Below are 10,980 nucleotides of genomic sequence, written 5' to 3' on the forward strand. Positions count from 1 at the left end.
AGATGTTCTTTGACTTGCGGTTTGAAGCAGCAGGGTGATCGGCCATTTTACTGGCCAATCTTCTTCTCCGTCGGCCCTCAGAGATAGCTCAGACCACTAAAGGAGCCACTGCTCCTCATCAGCTGAGCAGAGCCTCCTCGACAGAAGTCGCATCCTCCAGGGTGACTTTGGACCTGCATAAGGGTCTGCTGGCGGAGGGAAAGCTAGCCAACGAAGAGACAAGTCTCCTCGTGAGACTAGATATGCCGTAAACCGGAACCGGAAGTCTGCTGGTACAGCTTTTATATAGTATGAATAATGCATAATCTTTTTTATAAATTTCAATAAATAATGCACAATAATGCATAAATATTGGGAGAGAAAAGTGCATAAACCATCTTTATGTACTTGCATAAATAATAATATGTAGGGAATGATAAATAATATTTTCAAGGAATATCGTATACATACTTGGGAGAAACAATGTGTAAATGTAACCTATGTAATAAAAACACATCTTGTGTTTCAATCACTTATTGATGAATATGTCCTCTTCCACTTTATATGCTTAAAAGCCCTTTTGATGCACAAAATTCTTAATTAGGAGCAAGGTTTAGAAAGGTACATAAGAAATTGCTTAAAAAGAAACATTTTGAAAAAGCATATACATTAAGAAAAATGCATGCAAACTACATTTATTTTAAGACATGTGTTATCAAAATGCATGCAGTTATTTTTGTGGATTTATTTTTGTTGAATGTAGAAATAAAATAAAAATCTTTGATTGATAAACATATGAGAAAGTTGACAGATTTCTCTATATCCATTTGTAATTAGTCAAATATTGGCAGTTCAGCGAACAGAACAGAACAGAATAGAATTATTTATTGGTCAAGTGTGGTTGGACATACAAGAAATTTATCTCCGATGCATAAGCTCTCAGTGTTCATACAAGTAATAGTGATAATCATAAACAACATGAAATACATTCATCATAAATCATAAGATGCAACACTTAGTGATAGTCATAGAATACTAGCTAAGTAAACAACATAAATCATACTAGGGTACTAAAAACAATATAAATTGTAAGATACAAGCAACAAGGTTATAGTCCAGTGGTAGTCAACCTGGTCCCTACCACCCACTAGTGGGCGTTCCAGCTTTCATGGTGGGCAGTAGGGGTTTTGTCCAATATTGAAGCACTTTCCTTTATTTTTAATTTGATTGACTTTTTAAAAACATTTCATAGCTTTATTTAAAAACATTTTCATTAGGTTTTCATAAAATTCCCTGTGACAATTTAAATTTCTGAAAATATACTATTTGTATCGCCTGCGCATAAGTTTAGTTCACGTTACGTAAGTGAAACTAAATGGCACTATAGTGCGACCACAAACAAAAGAGCCTCATCTCAGAATAGCTCGTGCATCTCCCCCACACCACCCAGCTGTAACAGACAAGCAGAGCTGGGTGGTGTGGGGCCCCCCCAACCCAATCCACGATGTGCGAGAGGCATGCGAGAGGCATGCGCAGATGACGATACACGGTGCAGGCTCTTTTGTTTGTGGTCGCACTGGTCAGTATGCAGTTAGATTTGTGAAAGTGAGCATATGCCTACAGCTTCAAACAAAATATTGTGAATCCATGTCTCAAAAAAAGAAATACGCTCGTGGCTATTTGCCAGAATATCTGAAGATGGGTTTCATAGAATCTGTTGTAAATAAACAACATCCAATGTGTTTATTGTGACATAAAACATTATCCAATGAGGCAATGAAGCCAAGTCGATTGCGAGAACATCTTTCTACAAAGCATCCAAATGATAAGGACAAGCTCATTGAATATTTTCAGGAAATATATAAAAAATTTCAAAATTGTTCAACAATCATTGCATCATTTAAGAAACAGCATGCAGCGAATGAAAATGGATTGCCACTTATCGCATTTCACAATTAATTGCAAAAAGTGGTAAAAGCTATAATATTGGAGAAACTGTAATAATACCCTCTATAAAAGAATTTATCTCAACAGTAATGCATCAGGATATACCTGAAATTTTAAAAATGTTGCCCCTAAGCGATAGCACAGTAAAGCAATGAATTGAAGAAATGGCAGTTAATGTTGAAAAAAAACTGATAAGTATTCTCCAAAACTCTTCATTTTCCATGTAATTGGACAAATCTACCATTGCAGATAATGCTTTATTGATAGCATATGTACGTTATTTTGATGAAAACAATACATTATGAGAAGAAATGCTATTCGCAATAAATCTCATTACAGATACAAGAGGATTATCTATATTTAATACTGTGAAATCATACTTTACAAAAAATAATATTCCTTTGAATAATATTGTTGCATGCGCTACTGATGGAGCACCATCAATGGTAGGTCGCTATCGTGGATTTGTTGCTTATTTGAAGGAAGAAGTGCCAAATGTTTTATGTATTCACTGTGTGGTGCACAGACAACATCTTGTAGGAAAACATCTAAGTACAAGTCTCCATTCATCATTAACTATAATAATTCGAGCCATAAACAAGATCAAATCCAATGCAAAAAATGATAGAATTTTTCAACAGCTTTGCCAGGACAATAATGAAGATTTTATTACGTTACTTTTGCAAACAGAAGTTCAGTGGCTGTCAAAGGGTACATCTTTGGCTTGTTTTGTAGCATTATATGATAGTGTCATACAATTTTTTGAAAGTAATAATGAGACCAATCTGTGTCAACAGTTAAAAACAGTAAAGAATGATGCCTTTTATTTGGCAGATATTTTCAAGAGATTTCATGATGTCAATTTGCAGCTTCAGGGAGCTAATAAAACTCTTATAGGTTGCCAAAGTATTGTGTCATTATTTATTGAAAAACTTGAACTACTTTGTTATAATCTATTGAAGAGAGAATTTCATCAGTTTCCTGAATTATCATCTATAAAAGATGATGTAACTCCAGAGGATATTGACAGATTCAGTAGCCACCTCAACAAACTTAAATTGGACATGGAAAAACGATTTGAAGATATTTTGAAATTGAAGGTGTATGACTGGATGAAAAATCCTTTTACCGCAAATATTGAAGAGGCTGATACAACTTGCCAAGAAGAACTGTTAGAAATTAGATATGATGAAGAAAGTAAACATAAATTCGATAGTGGTGGATATGAAAACCTATGGCAAAGTAAAAAAATGCCTGTCTTATATCCAAATATGTGGAAAATGATATTCAGTTTATTGATACCTTTCCCTACCTCATATCTTGTGGAATCAGGCTTTAGTGCTGTTAATCATATTATGACCAAAGAAAGAAACCGCCTGAATATTTCCGAAAGAGGAGATCTTCGTTTGTGCCTTACAAAAATTGAGCCAGATATCCAGTATTTAGTTTCGCAGCATCAGCCTCAGGGATCTCATTAATAATTTAATTAAATGTAATTTCATCAGACTTCATGCCTCTATGTATGCAAAGTATAAATAAAAAGATAGATTAAACTACAGTAAGTTGTTTTATAAAGATTTATTCTGCCAAACTTAGCGAAAGTCCAACATAAAGTATTTTGTAAGTAATTATTATTATATGCTTTAACTTGCTGTAACTCTGCTTTATAAATTTTATAAAGTAAAGTTACTTCCCTACTTTATAAATCATCATTACTGTGGAACCGGTGGGCGGTTAGAAAATTTTACTACTAACAGAGATACAAAAGTGGGCGGTAGGTATAAAAAGGTTGACTACCTCTGTTATAGTCATAAGATGATAGGTAGGAAAGATGAGGTGTATCATAGTAATATAGGTTTACTAAGTAGTTTGACAGTGTTGTAGGAATTAGTTGTTAAGCAGAGATATGGCATGGGGGAAAAACTGTCCTTGTGTCTACTTGTTCTGGTTTGTAATGTCCTATAGTGTCGTCTTGAGGGAAGAAGTTGAAATAGTTTATGTCCAGGATGTGAAGGGTCTGTTGATATTTTCACAGAGCTCTTTCTTGCTTGTGCAGTATACAGGCCCTCAATGGAAGGCAGGCTGGTAGCAATTGTTTTTTTATGCAGTTCTAACCAGTGCTTTTTTTCTAAAAAAAAAAAAAAAAAGGTGCTTGAACTGACACACGTCATACAACCTGCCTTGCCTACCCTACAAGGTTCCATCCAAAAAAGGTGCTGGAACTTCGTTCTGGATGTTCTATGAGAAAAAAAGCCCTGGTTCTAACTATTCTAAGACAGACATAGACTTCTAACTATTTGTTGAAGTCTATATCTGTCTTGCTTGGTTGCAGATCCAAACCAGACAGTTATAGAGGTGCAAATGACAGACTCAATAATTCCTTTGTAGAACTGTATCAGCAGCTCCTTGGGCAGTCTGAACTTTCTGAGTTGGTGCAGGAAGAACATTCTTTGTTGTGCTTTTTTGATGACATTTTTGATGTTAGGTGTCCATTTTAAATCTTGAGATATTATAGAACCTAGAAACTTGAAGATCTCTACTGTTGATACTGTGTTGTCTAGTATTGAAAGAGGTTGTAGAATAGTAGGGTTTCTCCTAAATCTACTATCATTTCTACAATTTTGAGTGTGTTCAGTTCAAGCTTGTTCTGGCTACACCACAAGGCTACTCCCATTGTATGTAGATTCGTTGTTGTCTCAAATGAGTCAACACTTATCAAATCACTGTTGTATCATCTGCAAACTTCAGTACTTTAACAGAGGGATCTTATAGTTATATATGTTATATTATAACTAAGAATGTAAGAGTATAAAACTACTTTGTAGATCTATTTTAAATAGATAGATAGATAGATAGATAGATAGATAGATAGATAGATAGATAGATAGATAGATAGACAGACAGGAAGGAAGGAAGGAAGGAAGGAAGGAAGGAAGGAAGGAAGGAAGGAAGGAAGGAAGGAAGGAAGAAAGGAAGGAAGGAAGGAAGGATATCTGTATATCTGTACTTCCTATTTCTCTTCTTTAAGGGAAATTCAACATCACTGTCTGCAAGCATCTACATCCCAGCCAAAGATGTGGGTGACTGCAAATCAGCAGCATAGTTAATATTTCCTCTTGACCTGGAAATGGGAAAGGGTAAATATGGAAAGATAGAAATAGTTTTGATTGGGATCAGAAAAAATGAAAAAAAAATGGCAGTATATTTGATTCTAAAAGCAAGATAATTACTGTGCAAGAAGAATTAAATTATATGAGCTTTAAATTATCTGAGTACTATTATAACAATTTAATGTATCTACTTTAAAAATGTATTCCTAAAAAGCAAACCCCTAACCATTTATTGGTTAAGCTAAACCACCTATTCTGCCAGATCTTCAGAATTCAGGATAAGATTTATGAGAAAAGGCATGAGTTCTGCAAATGGAAACCCAGATAATTGTTTATGCTATAAAGAATGGAGGCTATACTCAAATTTAGCTGTGATGCTAAAGACTCTCCTGGGATGGAAAGAGCTTGTTTCCTGAATCAGTTCTCATGTGTGTTTGCAAATACAATTTGAAAGGAGCCTAACAACATAATCTGCAAATCCAAATATCAATCACAGCTCAAAGTATTTAAGACCAGAACAACATTTGCACATGATCAAGTAAAATGCATTCCAGAAATTTCAATGCTTCAAAGGAGATTTGTTTAGCTAATACCCCACAGTGCAGACCACAGGCATAAACTCAACATTATTTTAAAAGATTAGCAGAACACCACATTGTGTCCAATCTATGTTGCAGAGTAGCACCCCTGGTGATAGTATCTGATCTATTCAGTATGCTAATGCAATACAGAAGCTTCTACTTGCCTTTTATACTGATTCTTCCATTCAGCATTTTACCCACTGCCACAACTGTCATTATAACTAAGCTACAATTGGCATGCAGCTCCTTCTACAGTAGTTCTTCTCTGTAGGCTCTCATTAAAGGATGCTAAAAAACTCTTTGTAGGAACTTTCCATGATTAAATTACCAACCTTTTACATTATGAATTCTTCAGTGAGACAGGATCTCATGACAAAGTGTTGATGTCAGGAGGAAAAAAAAAAAGCTGAATAAGTGCCTGCTTGTACACCAAGCTTCGTGGCTTAAAAATTAGAATTTATTCTACAGAAACAGGAACACATTCAGAAGTATAAAGAAAAAAGATAATCTTTTATGTTAGCATCCTGCACTACCAGTCCCACCAGTTCTTGATAACATTAGCCCACTAAATATTATTTTTTTAATTTTATTTATTTATTAAACTTATATGTTATCCCCCCTTTATGGATTACTGCCTTGTCGTGGCGAAGGGGCTTACGTAACTCAATGAAGCTATAAGCTATGCCGTGCAGGGCCACCCAAGACGGACAGGTTATAGCAGAGAGTTCTGACAAAATGTGATCCACTGGAGAAGGAAATGGCAAACCACTCCAGTATCTTTGCCATGAAAACCCCATGGACAGTACTAAAAGGAAAAAAGATATGACGCTGGAAGATGAGCCCCTCAGGTCGGAAGGTGTCCAATATGCTACTGGGGAAGAGCAGAGGGCTAGTACTAGTAGCGCCAGAAAGAATGAAGCAACTGGGCCAAAGCCGAAAGGACGCTCAGCTGTGGATATATCTGGTGGTGAAAGGAAAGTCCGATGCTGTAAAGATTTTTTCTCCATAGGAATCTGGAATGTAAGATCCATGAATCAAGGCAAGCTAGACGTAGTCAAAAAAGAGATGACAAGACTGAACATCGACATCTTAGGAATCAGCGAACTAAAATGGATAGGAATGGGTGAATTTAACTCAGATGACCATCAGGTATACTACTGTGGGCAAGAATCCCTCAGAAGAAATGGAGTAGCCTTCATAGTCAATAAAAGAATAGGAAAAGCAATACTGGGATACAATCCCCAAAATGACAGAATGATCTCAATTCGAATCCAAGGCAAACCATTCAATATCACAGTAGTCCAAATCTATGCCCCAACCACTGGTGCTGAAGAGGATGAAATTGACCGGTTCTATGAAGCCCTACAGCACCTTATAGAATTAACACCAAAAAATGATGTCCTTATCATCATGGGGGATTGGAATGCTAAGGTAGGAAGCCAAAAGATAACCGGAATAACAGGCAAGTTTGGCCTTGGAGTACAAAATGAAGCAGGGCACAGGCTAATAGAATTTTGTCAAGAGAATACGATGGTCATAACAAACACTCTTTTCCAACAACCCAAGAGACGGCTCTACACATGGACATCACCAGACGGTCAACATAGAAATCAGATTGACTATGTGCTCTGCAGCCAAAGATGGAGAAGCTGTATACAGTCAGTAAAAACAAGACCAGGAGCTGACTGTGGCTCAGATCATGAGCTTCTCGTTGCAAAATTTAGGCTTAAATTGAAAAAAGTAGGGAAAAGCACTAGGCCACTCAGGTATGAACTAAATCATATTCCTGATGAATATACAGTAGAGGTGACAAATAGATTTAAGGAACTGGATCTGATAGACAGAGTGCCTGAAGAACTATGGATGGAAGTTCGCAACATTGTACAAGAGGTAGCAACTAAAACCATCCCAAAGAAAAAGAAATGCAAGAAAGCAAAATGGCTGTCTGAGGAAGCTTTGCAAATAGCTGAGGAAAGAAGGGAAGCAAAAGGCAAAGGAGAAAGAGAAAGATACACCCAATTGAATGCAGAATTCCAGAGAGTAGCTAGAAGAGATAAGAATGCCTTCTTAAATGAACAGTGCAAAGAAATAGAAGAAAACAACAGAATAGGGAGGACCAGAGATCTCTTCAAGAAAATTGGAGATATGAAGGGAACGTTTCATGCAAAGATGGGCATGATAAAGGACCAAAATGGCAGAGACCTAACAGAGGCAGAAGAGATTAAGAAGAGATGGCAAAACTACACAGAAGAACTATACAAGAATGAGCTTAACATCCCAGATAACCACAATGAGATGGTCATTGACCTCGAACCAGACATCCTAGAATGTGAAGTGAAATGGGCCTTAGAAAATCTGAGCAACAACAAAGCTAGTGGAGGTGACAGTATTCCAGCTGAGCTATTCAAAATCTTAAAAGACGATGCAGTAAAAGTGCTACACTCAATTTGCCAGCAAATTTGGAAAACTCAACAGTGGCCACAGGATTGGAAAAGGTCAGTTTACATTCCAATTCCAAAGAAAGGCAATGCCAAAGAATGTTCAAACTATCGCACCATTGCACTCATTTCACATGCTAGTAAAGTTATGCTTAAAATCCTACAAGCTAGACTCCAGCAATATGTGGATCGAGAACTACCAGAAGTACAGGCAGGATTTCGAAGAGGCAGAGGAACTAGAGATCAAATTGCCAACATACGCTGGATCATGGAGAAAGCTAGGGAGTTCCAGAAAAACATCTACTTCTGCTTCATTGACTATGCAAAAGCCTTTGATTGTGTGGATCACAACAAATTGTGGCAAGTTCTTAAAGAGATGGGAGTACCAGACCATCTCATTTGTCTCTTGAGAAACCTATATGCGGGTCAAGAAGCAACAGTGAGAACTGAACACGGAACCACTGATTGGTTCAAAATTGGAAAAGGAGTCCGGCAAGGCTGTATACTGTCGCCCTGCCTATTTAACTTATATGCAGAGCACATCATGAGAAAGGCAGGGCTAGATGAATCAAAAGTTGGAATTAAGATTGCCGGGAGAAATATCAACAACCTAAGATATGCAGATGATACCACTCTAATGGCAGAAAGTGAAGAGGAACTAAAGAGCCTCTTGATGCGGGTGAAGAAGGAGAGTGCAAAAGTTGGCTTGAAACTCAACATTAAGAAAACCAAAATCATGGCATCCGGCCCTCTCAATTCCTGGCAAATAGATGGGGAAGAAATGGAGGTAGTGACAGATTTTATTTTTCTGGGCTCCAAGATCACCTCAGATGGGGACTGCAGCCAAGAAATTAAAAGACGCTTGCTCCTGGGGAGGAAAGCTATGGCAAATCTAGACAGCATTCTAAAAAGCAGAGACATCACCCTGCCAACAAAAGTGCGTATAGTCCAGGCCATGGTTTTCCCAGTTGCAATGTATGGCTGTGAAAGTTGGACCATAAGAAAGGCTGAGCGCAAAAGAATTGAGGCCTTTGAACTATGGTGCTGGAGAAGACTCCTGCGAGTCCCTTGGACTGCAAGGCGTTCAAACCGGTCAGTCCTAGAAGAGATCAACCCCGACTGCTCTTTAGAAGGCCAGATCCTGAAGTTGAAACTCAAGTACTTTGGCCACCTAATGAGAAGGAAGGATCACTGGAGAAGAGCCTAATGCTGGGAAAGATTGAGGGCAATAGAAGAAGGGGACGACAGAGAATGAGATGGCTGGATGGAGTCACTGAAGCAGTAGGTGTGAATTTAAATGGACTCCAGAAGATGGTAGAGGACAGGAAGACCTGGAGGAACATTGTCCATGGGGTCGCGACGGGTCGGACACGACTTCGCAATTAACAACAACAACAATTTGTTATCCATCTCACTGAGATGACAATAAAGGACAATAATTATATCAAACGACCAACTGATTCGGGTGGGAAATAACTTTTTCACTTTTTTTTGGAACTGTGGAAAAGTTTAGATTTGGCTTATTTTTGTAAAAAGGTTGTCATATAGTGGCTTCATATTCACAAAAATAGCTCTATAGGGGAAGAGGAAAGTCTTGTTATAATAAGGAAATAGTAGGAGGCTAAGCCAATCACACAATATCCATCTTTCAAAAACAACATGACAAGGCTTTCTCTCTCCTTTAGCTTCTTAGAATGCTCCATTGTCATCTTAACTTTTTTTTCCTGGACATATGAGCACATATTCAAATAGTGCACAAAAAAAATATTTTATTCCCCAACATGGTAGAATGAACAAGAGTGTACTTCAAGATTAATGAATAAAATATTGTCAACTATGAACTCATATGAACTAAGTTCACATCTTTTGCTTTTGTGTGTTGTCCGTGCTTTTCTCTTTTATAAATTTTCACTTATTTTCCATTCCCACACTAAAAGGGCCAAATATAAATCAATATTTTCCTTGCAGGTAATTACAGGATACTACACTTAATACAAATAATCATATTAGTTGTCACAATAGACACCTAATCCACAATTAACTCTGGATTGCAGATATCTAGCAATGTTACTTTCTGAAATTGCCTAAAGGGCCTAGGTTTTGTATGTGTGGGGGGAAATATGTGGCAATACACACTTTGATAATTATTTCAAAAATCTTAAAAAATAAAACAAAGCAGAAAAATAACTTGAGGAGGCCTACATTTAGCTCTGCTGAGATGGACTCTAATTAAAATTGTACAATAGCTGAAAGGTAAACAACATAGATTGATTCTGGATATTGGAGAGTCAAGCCACAATCGTGAAATTCCTTAATTTCTTTCTATTGGTATAAGTAATAATTAAGGCGGGTCTTCTAGAGTTATTTCTTTAATACATCATGTTGGTTGAGACCTCCATTTAAGAGTAACTTGCTTGGGTTGTGTATGAAACTTAGTAAAATATGACCAGTCAGTTCATATAGAGCAGGCATGTCAAACTGCCGGCCCACGGGTCGGATGCGTCATGCCAAAACCACACCTACCCCATTGCTGGCAATGGGGAAAAAGTCCCAATACATCGTGTGATGTCACATGACGTCAAGTGTTTGACATGCCTGATATAGAGCCACCAATAGTACTGACTACACAGTGGAAGGAGATGGATATATTGCACTAGCAGGTTCACACTCAGCTTGAGTGGAAATGGTGAACTAATCTATGCATTGTGGGGAGAGGGGACTTAGAATTATATTGATTTACTCTGAGATTTGTCAAATACTCTCCTTTATTTTCTTTCTAGGATGCGTGGGTGGAGGAAGAACTATATACAGTATATTCTGTGCTTCCACAAAGCCTCTATTATCATCTTTTGGGCAAGAGTTGGGTTCTACTAAGGATTATTCATGAGGAAAGCTTCTAAATCAGGATGCAGTTTTTTAGGGCTG

The sequence above is a fragment of the Crotalus tigris genome, unplaced genomic scaffold (genome assembly GCF_016545835.1).
Source record: "Crotalus tigris isolate CLP2741 ecotype Arizona unplaced genomic scaffold, ASM1654583v1 scf7180000023618.1514416, whole genome shotgun sequence".
Taxonomy (NCBI): Eukaryota; Metazoa; Chordata; class Lepidosauria; order Squamata; family Viperidae; genus Crotalus; species Crotalus tigris.